The sequence below is a fragment of the Miscanthus floridulus genome, chromosome 16 (assembly GCF_019320115.1).
Source record: "Miscanthus floridulus cultivar M001 chromosome 16, ASM1932011v1, whole genome shotgun sequence".
Lineage (NCBI taxonomy): Eukaryota > Viridiplantae > Streptophyta > Magnoliopsida > Poales > Poaceae > Miscanthus > Miscanthus floridulus.
Genome location: NC_089595.1, coordinates 83549684 through 83573696, shown reverse-complemented (window position 1 = coordinate 83573696; position 24013 = coordinate 83549684). Strand labels below are relative to the sequence as shown.

Sequence of the window (24013 nt, the reverse complement as noted above, 5' to 3'; positions counted from 1 at the left end):
CACACCCTCTATGATGTCTTGAGTGCCAAAACAAAAATCTATTTGACACATTTGCCTTGATCACCTTGTTTTTATTTTTCTCTTTCTTCTTTTCAAGTTGGAGTTTGATCATCTTCAACACATGTCCATCTCCATCTCCATGGACTTCATCACCATACTCCATCACTTGGTATGTACCAATCTTGCTCACATGACACTCATGACAAAGGTTAGTACTTAGATTTCATTAATTAGCCAAAACCAAACTAGGGCTTTCACCCACCCTGGCTCGCGCGTGGCCATCCAATGCCGCTGCGCCACCCCAGCTCGCAGCGCCCACCTGGCTCGCGTGCGGCCGTCGTCCACCACCGCCGCCTATGGACGAGACAAACTTCCTGTCTAGCATCAAGTTGTACACCGTCGATAGCGAGAAGAACTCCTCGTCCATGTTCTTGCCGGTGGCCATGCTCAAGCTCCGTCCCACCGGTCACCGTGGCCGTCGATGCCCATCAGCTCGCAGCTTCCCTAACTGCATCTTGGTGGCGTCATCGTGCGCCGTCGCGTGTGGAACTCGACGTGCCCGTGTGGTGGAGAAAGAAAAAGGGAGCAGAGGTTCCTTGGGTTGGAGCTATGAATGATTGAATAGATCAAGAATAGAGAATTTGCATCGTGGAAGAGCAGTTCCCTGCACAGTGTCCTGGACCATAGAAACCAGGGACGAAGCTACATGTAAATTAGGGAGGTGCAAATGCACCCCCTAAAAATTGTAAAAACAGTTATTAGGTCCAAAATCTCACCATATATGCACCCCCGTATGAATGTGTTATATATATATATATATATATATATATATATATATATATATATATATATATATATATATATATATATATATATATATATATATATATATATACACACACACACACACACACACACATGGGTAGTAGGGGCAAAAGCAAGTTACACGTGCAGGCGAGACGTGACGCTGACACACATTTGTTGACCTCAGTCAATTGTGGACACGCGTAGCACAGACAAATTACATTATTCTTGCACTTAAGCGTTCAGTGGCAAGCGATGAAGCTCACGATGGCGTCAATCAGCTCCTGCGTCCGCTCTCCTGTGCTGGGTCCATGTCAACGGCGAACTTGTTGAGGTAGAATGCATGGCCCATGCCACGGTTGAGCAGCACCTCCGTCTCCTTACCGGCGGCACGCAGCGCGTCTCAGTACTCGAGGTTCGTGTCGCGGACGAGGTCGTTCTCGGCGACGGCCACCAGCATCGGCGCGGCACCTGCGGACCCATGGGGCACGTGAAAGGGTGCTCCTTGGTGGCGCCAACCGGCAGCGCCATGGCTTTGCACTTGTCCAGCATGTCCAGCGTGAAGAACACCGAGTCTCCTACCTCCAGCTCCGATCGGCTCCTTGTTGCGCGCATGAATCCTGGCTGGATCAGAACGCAACCGGCGACGCACAGGGGCGCCCAGATGCCAGCGCCGTCCTGGCCCACACGCGCGGCGGCAAAGTGGCTGATGTTAGCGCCAGAGCTGTCGCCGACGAGGAACACCCGGGAGACGTTAGCGGCTTCACGGAGCTTATCTGCCTTGTCAGCAAGAGCTCCGTCCTCCGACAGCGGCGACGCCCGTGTCGATGTGCGCAGGCAGGCGGCGCTCGGGCGCGAGCGGGAGCTCGACAGAGACGACCACGGCGGGTACTGCACACGCGTGACGCGAGTAGAAGTGGTGGTACATCACCCAGGAGGGGTGGGAGAAGCAGAAGCCGCCGCCGTGGAGGTGTACGATAACGGGGAGGCGCCCGCCCTTGCGGCCGCGGCCGTTGATCTCGGGGCATGGGCGGCGCTAGGGGTATGCCTCTATATTCTATGGAATACCCATAATTTTTTTTGTGACAAACACCAATATACGTATACATGTGTAATGATACAATATGTTAGTTTGTTGAATATTTCAAATATGTAGCCCAAAAGCCCCAGTAGAACAACTAGAAGCAGCAGCCCACGAACTCATAAAGACAGAAACCCATCGACCGTATTCCCGTCCCTGTCTCTCTTACTCCCGTCCGTCGCTCGCATCGACCGGAGGGCGGTGGCACAACGACACGGCAGGTCGGCTCTCTCCTCAGCGCTTCAGCCCTCGCCCGGTCGCCCCTCAGCCCTTCGGCAGTCAGGCCTCGACAACCAACGCAGCAGCGCCTTGTGCCCGGCACTCCTCTGGCGCGCGGCGGCGGTCAGGGGTCTTTGCAGGCTCCCCCTCAGCTCCGGCGTCCGGCCCTCCCCTCGGCACCTTTTCTCATCTCCGGCTTGATGCAATAGCATGGCGAACACAAAAAGACCCCTGATCCATTATTGATTCTTCAGAGTAAGAATTAAAGGTTTCGTTTTCTATTTTTTATTGCATTGTGTTTTTTTGAAAGAAATGTTGCATGGTTCTTATAACGTTGATTATTACCAAGGGCGACACCAAGTTCACTTTGCCTGGTGCCTTGTTACCAGGGTAAAAATATATTGGGAAAATTGGTTTCATAGCATTGAAAGATCACGAGATTCAGAAAATACCACTGAAAGAACTTCGTTACGTAAAATACCGCTGAAAGATAGAACCGTTATCTGAAACTAGCATTTCATCCGGTTTGAAGGTAACAACGTCAGCACGATTCCCGTCCATCTAATAAAGGCAAAAAAATCCAACTCTCAGCTACTCGAGCTGAACATGGAAGATGCAGGGCGGCACCGGCAGCAGCTGGCGCGCGCGGGACGACGGTGTCCGCATCGAGGAGGGCATCTCGGCAGCTCGAGCAGTGCATTGCGGCGGCGCTTCATGCGCGTAGCTCGAGTAGCGTGGCCCGGCGGAGGTTCGCGCACAGGCGCGCGGCAACTCGAGCAGGGTGGTCCGGCGGCTACTCGTGCTCCGGCGCACGGCGGCTCGAGCAGGGTGGCCCGGTGGGTTGCTCGCGCATAGGCGCGCGGCAGCTCGAGCAGGTTGGACGCGAGCAGCGGTGGCCGAGCGCGAGCAAAATCACCGGCGAAGATTAGGCCTCCTGAATTTGCAGTTGAATCCACGCAGCATGGACCCGCGCTGCATGGACTCGAAGAAGACACTATGGAAACGAAGCAAAGAAACAGCCTTGGGCAGATGTCCTGCTAGCCTGTTGACCCATTGGGGTACCCACCATGGAATTTGTGGTGTGGATTGGCTCGGCCGCTCGTGCAAGTGTTTTTTTCAGCGTGACCTACGCCGGAGGTGAGGAAGACGAAAGTGATAGGATTTCCACCGGTGCTCACGTGTGAAGAAGGGAGGAGCAACGATGGATTTATGTCGTTAGCTCAAATCGTGACAGAATGGTAGTTTCAGGTAACAGATTATTTTTCGGTGATATTTCACATGGCCGTGATATTTGAGTGGTATTTTCTGAATTTCATCATCTTTGGATACTATGAAACCAATTTTCCCAAATATATTTTACCTAACATATATTCTAAAAATTATATATACTACTTGAGCAGTGCACCAGGATCAATTTTATACTGATTTTGCCCCTTATTACTATTGCATATATGCATTGAAAATTTTTCATACGTGGAATACCCGGCCATGAAATCCTGGCTCCGCCACTGTCTCGGCGAGGTAGATCCGGAAACTGGGGTCCCCAGGGAGGTCGTGCAGCGTGTGCCCGTCGCGGGGCACGGCGTACGGCGCCACGGGCTGCATCATCGGGAGGACCTCGGGCGGGCCGGTCCACGTGCGGTCGACGCTGCCGTCGTCCAGCACGCGCAGCCAGCCGGACACCTCGTGCACCACCTTGCAGCCTTACTTGAGGAAGTAGAAGAGAGGTGTGAATTAGGTGACGGCAATCATAGTTAGCACCTTAACTAAGACTTGGATAGTGCAATATCCTGAACTAAGGTCCTTCCCTGGATTCACATAATGGGAAATTAAGGTAACGCTTGGTCGAAGAGTGAGGTGAGATAGGAAGGCTCCATTATTCTTGTTTTTTTAAGGATGGGATGGTTCCATCCTAGTTTCTAAAAATAGGATGGCTCTATCCTGACACTGGTCCCATTGTCACTATCATGTCACAGGTAGGATTGCAGCATTCTAGATATTTTCTAGGATGAGTTCGTCCAACATCTACAGAAATATTCTCATTTGTAGTTATTTCATCCCTTCTCGGCTGCCAACCACACACGTTAAACTAGAAAGGGATGATCCTACCTCGTCTTATGAACCAAATATACCATAAAGTTCTAGCCTTAACTCAAGTTGATAAACCAGCTAGTCCAATCAAACCGATTGACTTCCCCAAGCTGTTGACAGAACACAAAAGATAATATTGTCACCGTTTTACTAGGTTTGCCCCTGTAAACAAAACCCAAGTCAAAGAGTGTTTGAATCGGATGAGTTGACGGTGCTCTGCATGCACTGGACCTGTTTGGTGGGGCACCGGACGTGCACAGTGCCCTGGTTTTATGTTGAAAATTAATAGGACCGGCACATTGATGTCCGGTACGTGTGCACCGAACAGGTGGCCCTGTGCTGTAGTATGGGCGTGCACAGTGCTGATGCATTCACCGGACGTGTCCAGTGCTGCGCACCACAATAGCATTGCAAATGCTTCCTCGACGGCTTGCACTCAGCAAAGGTACATGTCCGGTGAGCATCGGACTTGCCCACTGGACACGCTGTATAATAACCACTAGTTGTCAGAACCAGCGATTGGAGCCTCACTGGACATGTTCGGTGCCGAGACCAGGACTGCACCGGACAGGTCTGATGCTCATCAGCCTGTTCGCTTGCTCGTAAACGATCGTAAATTTTCAGTCGGAAACAATGTTTTTCTCTCACACTAAACCAGCCAGCAGTAAATAATCCACGATACGATACGGCCTCTCGAACAGGCTGCATATTTTCTATGAGTGGAGGGGCAACGGCTAGTTCCTTAGCCTGGGGTTACAAATACTCTTCCATCTCGTGCATTGAGTTTCTCTTGGCATTCTGAAGTTTCACCTACACCCTTGTGTGTCCAAGAGAGAGCTTTGGCCTATTAGTGTGATTTGGATTTGCTAATTCAAGATTAAAGGCTTCATTAGTGATTAGAGAGAGTAGCAAATGTGCATCCATTCTTCTCATTAGGCTTGGTTAGGTTAAGTGAGAGTTTATGCTCGTTACTCTTGCTGATCAGTGTCACCTAGACGGCTTGGTGGTGTTGAAAGCTTGATGATCTCTTGCGGGCGATTCACCGTGCCGCAATGGCGAAGAATCAGCCCATATAGAGCACTTGGTCTTTGCTTGGATCAAGGGGGAACTATACCCTTGTGCATTTGCTTCAATGAGGACTAGTAGGGAGTGTTGACTCTCTGTCTCTGATACCTCGGAAAAACATTACCGTGTTCCTAACCCTCTCTTTACTTTGAGCATTTACATTTGTGCAATTAATTTCATGTGTTTATACTCTTAGCATTGCCATACTAGCATAGAGTTAGAACTAGGGTGCAAAACTTTATGAGTAGGCTAGAAACATAATCTAGGCACAAGGGGTGAAATGAGCTAAGTGAAAGGTTTTAATTTCGTGACAATTTTGGATTACTTCAACCCCTCCTGGGCATCTCGATCCTTTCAACATTGAGTGTTTATTCTTGTGCATGCTTTGTGTGACCTTTAACTTTGTAGATTAGCTTAGACTAGTTTATAAGATTAGCTCAGACTAGTTTATAAGATTAGCTCTATGTTGCTGAACTCTTTGTGGATTTAAGGAGCAAGTGTGAAAGCAAATTAGAAAATCTTAGCACATCTTGCTAGAACTAGTTTATTAGTTTTCAAGTAGTTTTACTTGAGCCATAGGTTTAAGTTTTTTCATTAAACACACAATTCCACCCCCTCTTGTTGCTCGGGGGAGCTTTTCAATGGCGTTGATGACACAACCATGTGGTCAAGGTTGAAGTAGTTATTGTATTTTATAAATTGATAGAGCATATTATAATCATTTAGACCTTTTCCACTCACTGCAGAGTATCTACATTATTCTACAACCTAACTATATTGATATATTTCAAAATATAAATAATAATTTGTATTTTCTAAAACTAATAAAACAGTTTCTTTTGCACTAATTTAAATTTAATTCCCTCCTGTGCAAGTTGATGTTTAATACACATATATGCATTTGATATTTATATCTATCTATATCTCTTATAAAGATAAACCCCATTAATAATTAATTTTACCATACAAAGTGTCCACATGAGCATCCACTAGAACATCCCACTAGCACATTCAACTATCTTGTCATGCAAAGTATCCACATCAACATCAACTAAAACACATCCCACTAACACATGCCATTATGTCTTCATTCAAGCTATTTACATTAGCAAACCACATCATTTACTAACATATATTTAGTTGTTCATATCATAATGCTAAAAATCATCCACTAACATGTATTATGATATTTATTCAATCATATTAGTAAATATAAGTAGTATAAGTTCATCAGCGATTCCCGCACCAACGCGCGGGGCATTCTTCTAGTTTTCTTATTGTTTTAAGGCAAATACTGATTTTACTAACATGGGCATGCAGTTCCGCCTCCACGAGTTCATGTACAAATATTATCACAATGCAGATACTTCTCGGTTCATGTAATAGTTGTCTCAGGGAACTGTGCAGTATTCAAGAATCAATGCAGAAACTTAATACACCAGAAAAATTGAGACCCAGCACAATGTCTATTAGCTATTACATATAAGACTAAGTGACTAACGTAGTCAATAGAACCCTCTTTAGCTATCATTTTAAATTTTACCATCTCGTGTCCTATATAGTAAGACAAGGCTTGTGACAGAGAACAGATTAGCAAATAAACCCACAACAGTGGCATCCACTTCTTGTGAACATAGGACGAGTCTTGACTCACGACCAAACATTTCTGCTCATGTGTCCACAGACCTGGAGGCCATATGTCAGTTTCAAAAGCTGTTATAACCTCCAAACCACACATAGTGGACAGTCTCTTTCTCCTTTCTTAAAGTGTCATGTGGGGCCACGCCTATACAAGGAAAAGGTGCGCCCGGGATGGCCACAGAGCCACTGAGGATCTAGGCGCGGTCACCATGCAGGCAGGCGCGCCAGCTGAGGATATGCGTGATCACCCAGCATGCAGGTCAGAAAGAAATGGCAAGTAGATAGAAGAAAATAATAGTCGATCAATGCCTTAGAATTAGGAGCAATTAGCTCCAATTTGTAGTGTCAAATGGCCTATATATGAGAGTCATCAGGTTGAATAAGAATCAAGCAAGAATTATTACCTAATCTCTCTTCTTCTTCCTCCAAACCGACTGGAGCTGAGGGGCAAAACCTCGCCCAACTACCACAGGTCGCGGCTACAAACTCTGTAGCCGGGTGAAAGGTACTAATGGCTAGAGGAGGGGTAAATAGCCTAATAAAATTTCTACAACAACACTTAACAAAATGGTTAGACAATTATGAGGCGAAGCAAGTGTTGCGCTAGCCTACTCAAAAAGCAAGCCACCTACCACAATTCTAGTTTAGATAGTATCTATTCACACAATAGCTATGATACTACTCTATGTTAGTGTGCTCTCAAAGGCTAACTAAAGAGCCACACCAACCAAGCAAGTAAGCTCTCACAACTAGCTACACTAAAGATTTTGTCAACTAGTTTGCGGTAATGTAAAGAGAGTGATCAAGAAGATTATACCACCTTGTAGATGAAGGAACCAATCAATCACAAGGATGAATAACAATGAAGACCAATCACCTCGGAATCAATGATGAACACAATGATTTTTACCGAGGTTCACTTGCTTGCGGCAAACTAGTCCTCGTTGTGGCGATTCACTCACTTGGAGGTTCACGTGCTAATTGGCTTCACAAGCCAAACCCTCAATAGGGTGTCGCACAACCAACACAAGATGAGGATCACACAAGCCACGAGCAATCCACTAGAGTACGTTCTGGCTCTCCACCGGAAAAAGGTCAAGAACCCCTCACAATCACCATGATCGGAGCCGGAGACAATCACCAACCTCCGCTCAACGATCCTCGCTGCTCCAAGCCATCTAGGTGGCGGCAACCACCAAGAGTAACAAGCGAAATCTGCAGCGAAACACGAACACCAAGTGTCTCTAGATGCAATCACTCAAGCAATGCACTTGGATTCACTCCTAATCTCACAAAGATGATGAATCAATGATGAAGATGAATGAGAGGGCTTTGACTAAGCTCACAAGGTTGCTATGTCAATAAAAATTGCCAAAGATATGAGCTTGAACTAGCCATGGGGCTTAAATAGAAGCCCACACGAAATAAAGCCGTTGTACCCCTTCATTGGGCACAACACGGGCTGACCGGACGCTCCGGTCAAGTTGACCGGACGCTGGACCTCAGCGTCCGGTCGCCCAACGACAGCCACGTGTCTCAATTTCAATGGTAACTTGAGTTGACCGAACGCTGCGCTATAACTGACCAGACGCTGAGCCACCAGAGTCCGGTCGTTTCCAGTAAGGTTCCAGAAACGCCTTTTACCCATCGGACGTGCCCGGTCAAGCACGACCAGACCCTTCCAGTGTCCGGTCAGAGACCCTAGCCTCTGAGCACTGTCCGACAACAGGACTGGACACACCTCGCCAGCGTCCGGTCACTGAGCGACCCAGCGTCCGGTCGTTTGATCGACGCCAGCATCTTCGCTGTTACAATGGACCAGACACGATGGTTCCTCTAGGACCAGCGTCCGGTCACCTTGTGACCAGCGAGACTAACTCCTTTTCACCTCTAACTCCTTCACCCTTGCTCAAATATGCCAACCACCAAGTGTATCACCTTGTGCACATGTGTTAGCATATTTTCACAAACATTTTCAAGGATGTTAGCATTCCACTATATCCTAAATGCATATGCAATGAGTTAGAGCATCTAGTGGCACTTTGATAACCGTATTTCAATACGAGTTTCACCCCTCTTAATAGTACGGCTATCAAACCTAAATGTGATCACACTCTCTAAGTGTCTTGATCACCAAAACAAAATAGCTCCTATGATTTATACCTTTGCCTTGAGCTTTTTATTTTTCTTTCTTCTTTCCAAGTCCAAGCACTTGATCATCACCATGGCATCATCATCATGCTATGATCTTCATTTGCTTCACCACTTGGAGTGTGCTACCTATCTCATGATCACTTGATAAACTAGGTTAGCACTTAGGGTTTCATCAATTCACCAAAACCAAGCTAGAGCTTTCAATCTCCCCCTTTTTGGTAATTGATGACAACCCTTATACAAAGATATAAAATAAAATTCAATTGAATCCATGTTGCTTGCCCAAGCATATTTACTATGTGTAAAAGGATATGGACAAGTTTCATGAACCCCAAATGGTAGCAATTGCTCCCCATACATATGTGCTAAGAGTTTGGATTGTAGCTTGCACATATGCTTAGATAGGAAAAGTAGGAGACAATGTCTACCAAATGATGCTAAGGTATAAAAGATGGACCTTTGAAGCGTGATACCAATCGGAGTGCACCATTATACCATCCTTAGCACCATGGTTAGCTTGATACCACTTGGAAATACTTGGAAATGAAATCATTAGATATCCTATGCATGCTAGTTTTTTATTTTGTCATTCAAACCTACAACTAGCATACAGCACACAAGCATGGATATTTTAAATTTAGAACTTGTGCCATGCAAGCAAACATATGAAATGCACATTCAAATGCACCATACAAGTTTATGAGCTTGCTCCCCCTACTTGTGTGCTCAAAATTTTAATTGATTCCTTTCCTTTGTCATATTTCTCCCCATCACTTGTATCTTTATTTCTCTTCCATTTGTCACTTATGTCTTTGTTTCACTTATATCTTTGCTTCTCTCCCCCTTTGTCATCAATGACCACAAAGACTTAAAACATAGATAGTACCACTTGTAGGGTCGAGATTATCAATGTCAATCAATGGGGTGAGGATCATTTTTCAAATTTGGTCCAATCTAGATCATTTACCAAAGATATTTAACTCGGTTTGATCCAAGGACAAGCTTCTTCACACCTCCAAATAAGGGTTATCTTATACCATGTTGAGTTAAATACTTAGAGTTCATTTTTTTAGATTAAACACTAGGTTTACAAGCCCACAAGCATGTCATATGCTATCACTAGATCAAGTCAAGCATAGAAGCAATAGTGATACTATATAAACATCAAATTCATTTGATTTTCATGAATGAGCCTAATAAAATTGAACCACTTTAAGGTCCTAAAAAGATTGAAATTGTTACTAGATACACTAAACATGTCCTTAGCAAGGATATATGTCATGCCAATCAACTTTTACCTTGAATAGCTCGAAGGAGAGGCATGTCATATAAGTAGGGAGTGCATCAACACATATTTGAGAAATCCAATATATTCAACTCACTCCTTAGCTTGCAAAACCTTTTCTCATCCAATGGCTTGGTGAATATATCGGCAAGTTGATCTTCGGTGCCTACACTCTCAATGCAAATGCTCTATTTTTGTTGGTGATCTCTTATAAAATGGTGATGGACATCAATGTGCTTTGTTCTTGCATGTTGAACTGGATTGTTGGTTAGCTTGATTGCACTCTTATTGTCACATAGCAATGGCACTTTCTTAAACTTGATTCCAAAGTCACTCAAAGTGGCCTTCATCCAAAGTATTTGTACACAACAATTACCGGCGGATATGTATTCGGCTTCGGCGGTTGATCATGCAACACTATTTTGCTTCTTTGATGACCATGAAACAAGTGACCTTCCTAATAATTGACATGTGCTCGAGGTGCTCTTTCTTTCAACCTTTCATCCTGCATAATCCGAGTCGGAGTAACCAACTAGCTCAAACTTTGCTTCTTTGGGATACCACAAACCAACATTTGGTGTATGCTTCAAGTACCTCAATATTCTCTTTGTAACCTTTAAATGACTTTCTCTTGGTGAGACTTGAAATCTTACACACATGCATACACTAAACATGACATCCGCCCTTGATGCGGTCACATAGAGTAGGCTTCCAATCATAGACCGATACAACTTTTGATCCACCATGTTTTCACTTGCATCACTATCTAAGTTGTCATTGGTTTCCATTGGTGTGCTAATGACTTTGCTATCAATCATTCCAAACTTCTTGATCATGTCCTTGATTTACTTGCCTTGACTCACAAATGTACCATTCTTCAATTGCTTGATTTAAAGACCAAGGAAGTAACTCAACTCTCCAATCATGGACAACTCAAACACATTAGCCATTATCTTTCCAAACTCATCACAAAAGTTTTGATTGGTTGATCCAAATATGATGTCATCAACATATATTTGCAACACAAATAGATCTTTTCCAATCTTCTTAATGAAAAGAGTGGTGTCAACCTTGCCCATTGTGAACCTTTAGAGAGTAGAAAATCCCTCAATCTCTCATACCATGCTCTAGGTGCTTGCTTCAAGCCATACAATGCATTCTTCAACTTGTACACATGGTTGGGCTTCTTATCATCTTTAAAACCGGGAGGTTGCTCAACATATACTTCTTCATTGATGTAGCCATTGAGAAATGCACTCTTGACATCCATTTGATAGAGCTTTATGTTGTGGGCACAAGCATAGGCTAGCAAGATTCTAATTGCTTCCAATCTAGCAACCGGGTCATATGTTTCTCCAAAGTCAAGACCTTCAACTTATGTATAGTCTTGTGCTACCAATCTTGCTTTGTTCCTTACTACTATCCCATCTTGATCTTGCTTGTTTCTAAAGACCCATTTGGTTCCAATCACATTGTGTCCCTTTGGTCTTTCTACCAACTCCCATACTTGATTTCTTATGAAGTTATTCAATTCTTCATGAATAGCATTCACCCAATCAACATCCTTCAATGCTTCATCTATCTTCTTTGGTTCAATGGATGACACAAATGAGAAGTGTTCACAAAATGATGCTAATCTTGATCTTGTTTGTACACCTCTAGAAATATCACCAATGATAGTGTTCAATGGATGATCCCTTGCAATATTGGTTGGTTGAAGTATTGGAACTTGATTGCTTACACTTGTTTGATCATTGGATTGAGATGATGTACTAGCCACTTGATCTTGTTCATTGTCATGAGATCCACTTGTACTAGCTTGAGTTGTATCATCTTGTACATTTGAGTTAGAGAGCACTTGCACTTGATCATCTTCATCATCATTCACTTGCCTAGGCCTCAATTCATCAATATCCATGTTCTTCATGGCATTTGAAAGTTGAATGCCTCTAACATCTTCCAAATTCTCATTCTCTACTTGTGAACCCTTGGTTTTATCAAATTCAACATCATGAACTTCTTCAAAAGTACCACTATCCAAATTCTAAACTCTATATGCTTTGCTTGTAGTGGAATAACCAAGTAGGAATCCTTCATTACATTTCTTGCCAAACTTGTCCAATCTTGTGTCTTTTTTCAAGATATAGCATTTGCAACCAAAGACCAAAAAAAATATGCAATGTTGGGCTTTCTACCATTCAAGAGCTCATATGGTGTCTTCTCTTTCAATAGGTGATAATAGAGGTGGTTGCTACAATAGCAAGCCATGTTGATAGCTTTGGCCCAAAAAGATTAACTCACATTGTACTCACTAAGCATAGACCTTGCCATATCAATGAGTGTTCTATTCTTCCTCTCAACAAGGCCATTTGATTGTGGAGTGTACTTGGCCGAGAATTGATGTCTAATTCCAAATTCATCACATAACTCATCAATTCTAGTGTTCTTGAACTCACTACCATTGTCACTTCTAACTCTCTTGATGGTTGTTTCAAACTCATTGTGAATGCCTTTGACAAATGATTTGAATGTTGCAAATACATCACTTTTGTCTATTAGAAAGAATACCCATGTGTATCTAGTGTAGTCATCCACTATCACAAAGACATATTTATTTCCACCGATACTAGTGTATTGTGTTGGTCCAAACAAATCCATGTGCAATAACTCAAATGCTTTGCTAGTGTTCATCATGCTTTTCTTTGGATGGGTGTTTCCAACTTCTTTGCTGGCTTGACAAGAGCTACAAAGTTTATCCTTATCAGACACATCTTTCAAGCCTCTAACCAAGTCATGCTTAACCAATCTATTCAATTGTTTCATTCCAACATAACCAAGCCTTCTGTGCCATAACCAACCCATGCTAGACTTAGTGAACAAGCATGTAGATAATCTAGCTTCACTAGCATTGAAATCAACCAAGTATAGATTCTCATATCTAAAGCCTTTGAAGATCAAGTTAGAGTCATCTACACTTATGATCTCTACATCATCTACCCCAAATATGCATTTGAATCTAAGATCACACAATTGAGCCACGGATAGCAAATTGAAGTTCAAGCTCTCTACTAGCAACACATTGGATATGCTCATGTCATTTGATATTGTAATCTTACCAAGCCCTTTGATCTTGCCTTTGCCAATGTCACCAAATGTGATACTATCATAACCATCATTGCCATTGGTGTTGAATGAGTTGAACATTCTTGCATCACCGGTCATGTGTTGAGTGCACCCACTATCAAGAACCCAATGCCTTCCTCTGGCTTTGTAATTGACCTACAAAATAAGATCAATTCTTTTTAGGTACCCAAACTTGCTTGGGTCCTTGAAGGTTAGTTACTAAGCTCTTTGGTACCCAAATGAATTTCTTCTTTGAGCCCATCCATGGTTTACCAATGAACTTAGCATTCACACCATTTGTAACCCTAGTAAGCATATAGCATGAATCAAGCTTTATGAAGGATACATTAGCATTTTTGCTCTTGTTTTTGCATTCATGCTCCTTATGACCCACTGAAGGGTCGAGATGGCGACTAGAGGGGGGTGAATAGTCCTTTTTAAAACTTAATCACGTTGGCTAACCGAAACAAGTGCGGAATTAAAACTATCGGTCTAGCCAAGACTATACCCCACTATATATGTTCACTAGCACCTTGCAAAGATAACAATTATGCAACAAAGGTGTCAGGCTAGTTAGAGCTCTCCTAAACAATTCTAGGAGCAAGGTTACACAAACCTATGTCACTAATACTTTAAGCAACAAGGGAGCTCCTACACATGCTAGTAAGCAAAAGCACAAAGCTAACTAAGCTTACTAGCAATGCTCAATAACAAGGCAACCAATGCCTAATTAGAGAGCGCAAATACTTAGCTACACAAACTAAGCAATGTGACTAACAAGGTTACTAAAACCAAATTAGCCACGCAAGGGAGCTACTTGTATGCTACACAAGCAAGAAGGTAATTAGCAAGCTACACAAGCTATCTAATTACAAGGGCAACTACACAAGCTTAATATGTATAAAAGTAATTGCAAGCTTGTGTAATGGGGATGCAAACCAACGGGAAGAACAAGGTTGACACGATGATTTTTCTCCCGAGGTTCACGTGTTTGCCAACACGCTAGTCCCCGTTGTGTCGACCGCTCACTTGGTGGTTCGGCGGCTAATTAGCATCACCCGCTAAGCCCGCACGTCGGGCGCCGCAAGAACCTACCCCTTGAGTGAGGGTAGCTCAATGACACGCTTTACTAGAGTTGCTCTTCGTGGCTCCCGCGGGGCGAGCACAATGCCCCTCACAAGCACTTCTCCGGAGCGCCGCACAAGCTTCTTGCGCGCTTCGACGGAGACCACCACCAAGCCGTCTAGGAGGTGGCAATCTCCAAGAGTAACAAGCACCACCGGCTTGCAACTCGATCACCTAGTGCCACTCGATGCAACCTCACGATGCAATCGCACTAGAATCGCTCACTCACACAATCGAATGATCACTATCAAGTATATGTGTGATGGAGGGCTCCCAAGCACTCACAAGCATGGACACTAAGTCCCTTGAGGTGCTCAACACCAGCCATGGCCGAGGGCCACTTCTATTTATAGCCCCAAGGGCTAAACTAGCCGTTACCCCTTCACTGGGCAACGGTCGGGTAGACCGGATGCTCCGGTCGTGTTGACCGGACGCTGGACCTCAGCGTCCGGTCGCCCGCAGATGGCCACGTGTCCCAGTTCCAACGGTCATTGACTTGACCGGACGCAGCAGCTTCAACTGACCGGACGCTGGACCCTCAGCGTCCGGTCGTTTCCAGTAAGCTCCCGAGCATGACCGGATGCGTCCGGTCGAACGCGATCGGACGCAGCACCAGCGTCCGGTCACTCTCCAGCTACTGCTACACTCCACGTCAGCACGACCGGACGCAGGCAGTCAGCGTCCGGTGCATTTGGATCCAGCGTCCGGTCACTTGACCAACGCTGGCATCACTCCATTTTCTTCACCCTTGCTCAAGTGTGCTAACCACAAGAATTTGCATCCGGCGCAATAGAAAATAGACATTCCATTTTCCCGAAAGCGCCGAATCACCTCCTTTGTAAACACCACCTCCTTTGTAAATGTGCCAACACCACCAAGTGTACACCATCATGTAAATGTGCAAACACCACCAAGTGTACACCATCTCACCCCTGCAAACACCACCTCCTTTGTAAATGTGCCAACACCACCAAGTGTACACCATCATGTGTATGTGTGTTAGCATTTTCACAATTATTTCCCAAAGGATGTTAGCCACTCAACTTGCCACGCCACTCGATCCTAGCGACAATGCAAAGTTAGATCACTCGAGTGGCACTAGATGACCGATATGCAAACAAGTTTGCCCCTCTTGATAGTACGGCCATCTATCCTAAACCCGGTCATAAACTTCTCTACACACCTATGACCGGTGAAATGAAATACCCTAGGTTATACCTTTGCCTTGCGCATTCCATTCCATCTCCTTCAATGTCGATGCAACACATGCACCAACACGATCAACAATGATATGATCCACTTCATATCATCACATGATCATATTGGTTCATCGATCTTGACTTTACTTGCTCTTCACCGTTGCTATCGTCCATCGGCGCCAAGTCCTGCTCAAGCTTCACCGCCACGCGGTCCATCACTCCAAAGCCTTTGACTTGCCCTTCACGTTTGCAACCGGTCGATCAAGCCAAGTCTTGTCTTGATCTTCTCCACCTTGATCACATGACTCAATGTCATGTCTCATGTGCATTTAAGCTCCTTCATCATCACATGTGTGAGCTTTGCAACATCTCCAAGCCATTTTCCCCTTCATGGCATATGTTGCTCACACACATGTACCTGTGGACTAATCACCTGTGTATCTCACATAAACACAATTAGTCCACCTAAGTTGTTACTCAATTACCAAAACCAAACAAGGACCTTTCACCCACTTGCTTGCAACTAGTGCAAAACCGACCATTGTTCTTCACAAAACTAGTCTTGTGAGAAGCAAAGACTGCTTTGCCTTTCTTGGGGGTATAGCCCAATCCCTCTTTGTAGAGAGAAGCTCTTTGGCTACCCAAGCACATAAGTAAGCGGTCCTCACCACCATAAGCTTTAGCTAAGGTGTGAGTGAGCTTATTGACCTCCTTCTTGAGGTTCTCATTCTCAACCACTAGTAAGGTGTCACAAGTGAGACCATCACTACTAGATGAGGTAGAAGTGAAGGTGCTACAAGAAGGGTTAGTAGGAGCAACAATGATAGGCATAGATAGTGATTCATCAATTATATCACAAGTTAAACCTACATTGCAAGTTTCAACATGCTTCTTTTTATTTTGCTCATCAAGCAAAGATGAATGAGCCTTTTTAAGCTTTTTGTGAGCTTTGCCAAGCTTCTCATGGGCTTCCTCTAGCCTCTCATGAGATGCATTGAGCTCATCAAAGGCTTGCTTAAGGGCTACTAGTTCCTTACGCAAGTATTTGCATTCTCTTCTCTTGATGTCAAAGTGTTCTTTAGCATCTTCTAGCATGTCAAATAGTTCATCTTTAGTGGGTTCATCATTATCACTATCACTACCATGGTCATTTTCATTTTCATTTTCATCATCATGTTCTTCATTGCTTTCATCATCACAAGATTGCACCTTAGTGGCCTTAGCCATGAAGCATGAAGAAGATTCGAAGAGAGAAGGCTTCTCATTGATAGCAATGCTTGCAAGAACCTTCTTCTTGGTGGTCTTGTTATCATCATCATGTTCTTCATTGCTTTCATCATCACAAGATTGCACCTTAGTGGCCTTAGCCATGAAGCATGAAGAAGATTCGAAGAGAGAAGGCTTCTCATTGATAGCAATGCTTGCAAGAACCTTCTTCTTGGTGATCTTGTTATCATCACTATCATCATCATCATCACTTGAGGAAGCATCACTATCCCAACTGACTACATATGAACCACCCTTCTTCTTCTTGAATGCCATCTTGTCCTCCTTCTCTTTATTTTCCTCCTTGTCCTTCTTGTTCTTCTTGTTGTCATCATCATTGTCGCTATTGTATAGGCATTGAGCAACAAGATGATCTTTGCTTCCACACTTGAAGCACCTTCTTGACTCTTCTTTGTTCTTGGATGAAGACTTCTTTCTTCTAGCACGATAGCCCTTCTTCACCATGAACTTGCCAAATCTCTTGACAAAGAGAGCCATCTTCTCATCATTATCATCCCAAGATTCATCTTCTTCACTTGATGTTTCTTGCTTAGCTTTGCCCTTGGATGATGTGGCTTTGAATGCCATGCTCTTCTTCTTATCATCCTTCTTCTCGTCTTTCTTCTCCATCTTTTCTTCCTTCTCATCATCATCTCTATAAGTATCATCGGTCATTATATCTCCCAATACTTGGTTTGGTGTCATGGTGTCCAAACTACTTCTCACTAGAATGGTGACCAATGTACCAAATCTTGAAGGTAAATATCTCAAAAACTTGTGAGAAAAGTCCTTGTCCTTCACCTCTTCTCCAAGTGCTTTGAAATCATTGACAAGCACTTGAAGCCTATGGAACATCTCCGGCACACTCTCATCCTCCTTCATCTTGAAGCTTGCAAACTTCTCTTTGAGGATATATGCCTTAGCACCCTTTACGGCTTAAGTGCCCTCAAATGATTCTTCCAACTTCTTCCAAGCTTCATGTGCCATTTCAATATTCTTGATTTGCTCAAATATTCTTTCATCAATTGCATCATAAATGACACTTAGAGCAATGTCATTATTTTGAAGAAGCACTTCTTCAGCCGCGGTGGGATTCTCCAGATCTTCAATCTCAATTTTGGTTTCTACCACCTTCCAAACCTTTCTATTGATTGACTTGATGTGTGTGGTCATCTTTGACTTCCAATAAAGATAATTTGTGCCATCAAATTAGGGTGGCTTCTTGGTGTTGTTGATTTGAGCTATTTTTACACCGAAGGTTGTTAAGCCTCAAATCACGATGACCTCGGCTCTGATACCACTTAAAAGGTCCTAATAGCTAGAGGGGGGTGAATAGCCAAATAAAATTTCTACAACAACACTTAATAAAATGGTTAGACAATTATGAGGCGAAGCAAGTGTTGCGCTAGCCTACTCAAAAAGCAAGCCACCTACCACAATTCTAGTTTAGATAGTATCTATTCACAAAATAACTAAGATACTACTCTATGTTAGTGTGCTCTCAAAGGCTAACTAAAGAACCACACCAACCAAGCAAGCAAGGTCTCATAACTAGCTACACTAAAGAGCTTATCAACTAGTTTGCGGTAATGTAAAGAGAGTGATCAAGAAGATTATATCACCTTGTAGATGAAGGAACCAATCAATCACAAGGATGAATAACAATGAAGACCAATCACCTCGGAATCAATGATGAACACAATGATTTTTACCGAGATTCACTTGCTTACCGGCAAGCTAGTCCTCGTTGTGGCGATTCACTCACTTAGAGGTTCACGCGCTAATTGGCTTCACAAGCCAAACCCTCAATAGGGTGCCGCACAACCAACATAAGATGAGGATCACACAAGCCACGAGCAATCCACTAGAGTACCTTCTGGCTCTCCATCGGAGAAAGGTCAAGAACTCCTCACAATCACCACGATCAGAGCCGGAGACAATCACCAACCTCCGCTCAACGATCCTCGCTGCTCCAAGCCGTCTAGGTGGCGGCAACCACCAAGAGTAACAAGCGAAATCCGCAGCGAAACACGAACACCAAGTGCCTCTAGATGCAATCACTCAAGCAATGCACTTGGATTCACTTCCAATCTCACAAAGATGATGAATCAATGATGGAGATGAGTGGGAGGGCTTTAGCTAAGCTCATAAGGTTGCTATGTCAATGAAAATTGCCAAAGGTATGAGCTTCAACCGGCCATGGGGCTTAAATAGAAGCCCCCACAAAATAGAGCCGTTGTACCCCTTCACTGGGCACAACACGGGCTGACCGGACGCTCTGGTCAAGTTGACCGGACGCTGGACCTCAGCGTCCGGTCGCCCAACGATAGCCACGTGTCTCAGTTTCAACGGTAACTTGAGTTGACCGGACGCTGCGCTATAACTGATCGGACGCTGAGCCACCAGAGTCCAGTTGTTTCCAGTAAGGTTCCAGAAATGCCTTTTGCCCACCAGACGTGTCCGGTCAAGCACGACCGGACCCTTCGAGTGTCCGGTCAGAGACCCTGGCCTCTGAGCGCTGTCCGACAACAGGACCGGACACACCTCGCTAGCGTCCGGTCGCTGAGCGACCCAGCGTCCAGTCGTTTGACCGATGCTAGCATCTTCGCTGTTACAATTGACCGAACGCGCCGGTTCCTCTAGGACTAGCGTCCGGTCACCTTGTGATCAGCGAGACTAACTCCTTTTCACCTCTAACTCCTTCACCCTTGCTCAAATGTGCCAACCACCAAGTGTATCACCTTGTGCACATGTGTTAGCATATTTTCACAAACATTTTCAAGGGTGTTAGCATTCCACTAGATCCTAAATGCATATGCAATGAGTTAGAGCATCTAGTGGCACTTTGATAACCGTATTTCGATACGAGTTTCACCCCTCTTAATAGTACGGCTATCAAACCTAAATGTGATCACACTCTCTAAGTGTCTTGATCCCCAAAATAAAATAGCTCATATAGTTTATACCTTTGCCTTGAGCTTTTTGTTTTTCTCTTTCTTCTTTCCAAGTCCAAGCACTTGATCATCACCATGGCATCATCATCATGCTATGATCTTCATTTGCTTCACCACTTGGAGTGTGCTACCTATCTCATGATCACTTGATAAACTAGGTTAACACTTAGGGTTTCATCAATTCACCAAAACCAAACTAGAGCTTTCACCGAGGTCCTGCTAGTCTTGGGCCTGACGTCCTTAACAACCTGGTATCACCATCCAGGCCTTCCTCGCCTAGCCGATCATCCTCGCCTCCGCCGCCGCTCCGAGCATCTTCTGCCCCGCCCACCCCTCACCAAGCCACTGCCATGGGAGACCGGGAGGCCGCCCTCCAGGCTACTCTAGACGCCCTGGCCGCCACCCTCAAGTCTCTACAGGCATCAGTCAATGTCAACTCTCAGGCGATCCAATGCTTGAACGCTGCCCAACCGATGTCGTCTTCCTCTGGCAACAAGTCCGCCATAGGGGAGCACCACCAGGACCGACCGCCACGATTCTAGAAATTGGATTTTCCACGGTATGACGGCAAATCCGATCTGCTCATCTTCATTAACCGCTACGAATCCTACTTCCACCAGTAGCGCATCATGGAGGAGGAGAAGGTTTGGATGGCCTCCTACAATTTGGAGGAAGGTGTAATGAAAATAGGGATCCCGATCTTCTGTCAGGTAGTGATAACTATCGTTGTGGCGGAGAATGACACACCGATCCGGCTTCAGATTGAAAGATCGAACCCTGCAATCTTAGCACCACAACTCCTCTGGTTATCAACCAAGACACGGATCTGATTGACCTCGCCAAGAAGGCTAATCCCGGCCTATGCAACGAAGAACACAAGCAAGAATAAGAAAGAAAGCAACCAAATTGCAGATGAATGATTAATCTCACGAAGTTGGGGTCTCACAAACCGATGAACGGCGAACCTGTTCTTGACAGATTAATCTAAGCAAAACCTAAAACCTAATTACGGCGGCGGCGTATGATCATAAAGGTCTTAGGGTCGTTGCTTACCCTGGACGCGCCCCCTAATGGTCCCAAACATGATACACGGGCCAACGGACCAAAAGACGGTGTCGCAACACCCTGGTAGATTCTGGACGCTGAATCGTTTCGACGATTCCTATTGATTCTGAAGGGCTTTTGATGTGAGACCACTTGGATTGGCTTCCCTATTAAATTAGCTTTCCAACCATATGTGGATCATCGAAAACGGAGTTCGAATGCGTCCTGGGTGACCAGTTTAAGGCAGACTGATCCTGGAGGCCGAGGCAGACTCGAAATCATGTTGGACCGGGCCTCCAGTTTCTGTTGGACGTCCTTGCTGGTCATCATTGCCTCCACCTCTTCCTCTAAGTCCCTCATGACACTCTCCAATGTTCCTAATTAATATAACATCATTAGGTAGCAATCTATTCTCAAAAGTATGAAAATGATCACTTAAGAACGAGCTCACCTCTAAATTAAGTTGTCACCGACGGTGGAGCAGCACCCTGACAGATTCTGGACGTCCACTTGTTTTTACGATTCCCGTTGACTCTGATCGAATTTTAAGGTAGGACTGGTGCCATTGGAAGCTCCATGAAATTATCTTTCCATCCATATAAATAACGCCCAAAACGGACACTGTATGCGACCTGGGCATCATTTTTAGTACGTGCTGCTCCTGGACTCCGAGACGGGCTCGAACTGCAGTTGCTTTGGGCCTCCACCTCGGAGACTCGAACCGAATTAGCCTCGAACCTCCTTCTTGACTTGGACACCCTTGCTGGCCTCCTAACCCTCCATACCATGCGCCAAACATGATCATATGCATGGGTGTCATGTCCTCATCAAGGTGCCCAGATGTGGTACATCCAGATATAGCAGGACGAGGGAATTCCGTCGTGGCGCCGCTTCAAGGACTTGCTGCACCTGCGCTACGGACCTCCTCTGCGCTCGAACCCGCTCGGCGAATTGGCGGCGTGCAAGCGCACGGCACCATCGTGGAGTACCAGGATCGCTTCCAAGCACTCCTCCCTCACGCGGGTCGCCTAGACGAGGAACAACGGGTCTAGCTCTTCATCGTGGGCCTCCAACCGCCGCTCAGCTTCGACGTCGAGGTGCATAATCCGCAGTCCCTCGGCGGAGCTATGAGCCTGACGCGCAAGCTCGAACTGCGGGAGTTATGGAGCCTCCACCTCACGCGGCGCCCCAAGCATTCTTACCAGCGCCCGCACCGCGTCTTGCTCTGTCGGCGCCGCCCGTGGACACCACGACCACCCCAGCCACAGTCAACATGGAGGGCCGACCGATCAAGCGCCTGACCTAGGCCGAGCAGGAGGAACGCCGTCGCTTGGGCCTCTGCTACAACTGTGACGAAAAGTTCGGCCAGGGGCACAATCGGGTCTGCAAGCGCCTTTTCTTGCTGGAGGGTGTTGTGGAGGACGACGAGGACATTGAAGAGGGCGCCACCGAGACAAGCCCCCACTTCTCGCTCCTCGCCATCGCCGGCGTCCACTTCAGTGACACGATGCAAATCCAGGTCGCGTTGGGCGACATGTCCCTCATCGTACTCCTTGACTCCGGATCAACTCAATTTCATCTCCGAGGCAGCCGCACAACACACAGGACTTCCTTTGTAGCACTGTCCTCATCTGACGGCCATGGTGGCCAACGGTGAGCGCATCTCCTGCCTGGGCATCATTCGCCAGGCCACGCTCACCATCAGCGGTGACACCTTTGCTGTAGACCTATTCGTCATGCCTCTTGCCAGCTACGACGTGGTCCTCGACACGCAGTGGCTCATGTCGCTGGGGCCAATCCTCTAGGATTTCCGCACGTGGACGATGACATTCAAGCCGCATGCGCGTGACGTCTGCTGGCATGGGACGGCAAGCCCTACCGCACCCGGCCTCCGTGCAACTACTGCCAGTGCCACCCTACTAGACGAGCTCATCGACTCCTTCTCCGACGTCTTCGTCGAGCCCCGCGGGCTACCTCCTCCTCGTAGGGAGACCACAGCATCATCCTCCTGCTAGGATCGCAGCCCATGGCGGTCCGCCCCTACCGGTACCCGGCGACACACAAGGATGAGCTAGAGCGGCAATGCACCGCCATGCTGGACCAGGGGCTCATATGCCGGAGCTCCTCGGCCTTCTCTTCCCTGGTCCTCCTCGTCATGAAGGCCGACGGGTCGTGGCGTTTCTGCGTCGATTACCGCGCCTTGAACGCGATCACCGTCAAGGATGCTTTTCCCATCCCAGTGGTTGATGAGTTGCTGGACGAACTCCACGGCGCCAAGTTCTTCACCAAGCTGGACCTTCGCTCGGGCTACCACCAGGTCCGCATGTGCCCCGCCGACATCACCAAGACGGTGTTCCGCACACACGATGGGCTGTACGAGTTTCTGGTGATGTCGTTTGGGCTGTGCAACGCTCCGGCCACGTTCCAAGCACTGATGAACGACGTCCTGCGCCCATTCCTTTACCAGTTTGTGCTCATGTTTTTTGATGACATCCTCATCAACAGCTCATCTTGGGCGGATCATCTCCGGCACCTCCATGCCGTCCTCACCATGCTGCAGCAGCACCGACTCTTCGTCAAGCGTTCGAAGTGCGCTTTTGGGGTTGCCCCCATCTCCTACCAGGGGCATGTCATATCCGAGGCCGGCATCGCCATGGATCCCGCCAAGGTGCATGCGGTCCATGACTGGCCCCAGCCCCGCTCGGCGCGTGCAGTACGAGGCTTCCTTGGCTTGGCGGGGTACTATCGCAAGTTCGTCCACGACTACGGCACCATTGCGGCTCCCCTCACGACGCTGTTAAAGAAGGAAGGGTTCTGCTGGACTCCCGACGCCACCGCGGCATTCCAGGCCCTCAAAGCCGCGGTCACCTCGACTCCAGTTCTGTCCTTACTGGACTTCGACAAGCCGTTCGTCATCGAGTGCGATGCGTCGACCCACGGGTTTGGGGTAGTGCTCATCCAG

General features: G+C 46.1%; 1 pseudogene; it reads right to left on the bottom strand.

The window, feature by feature from the left end:
* Positions 1 to 1046: 1046 nt before the first annotated feature.
* On the bottom strand, positions 1047 to 22326 carry LOC136510936 (probable carboxylesterase 17; annotated as a pseudogene).
* Positions 22327 to 24013: the final 1687 nt, after the last annotated feature.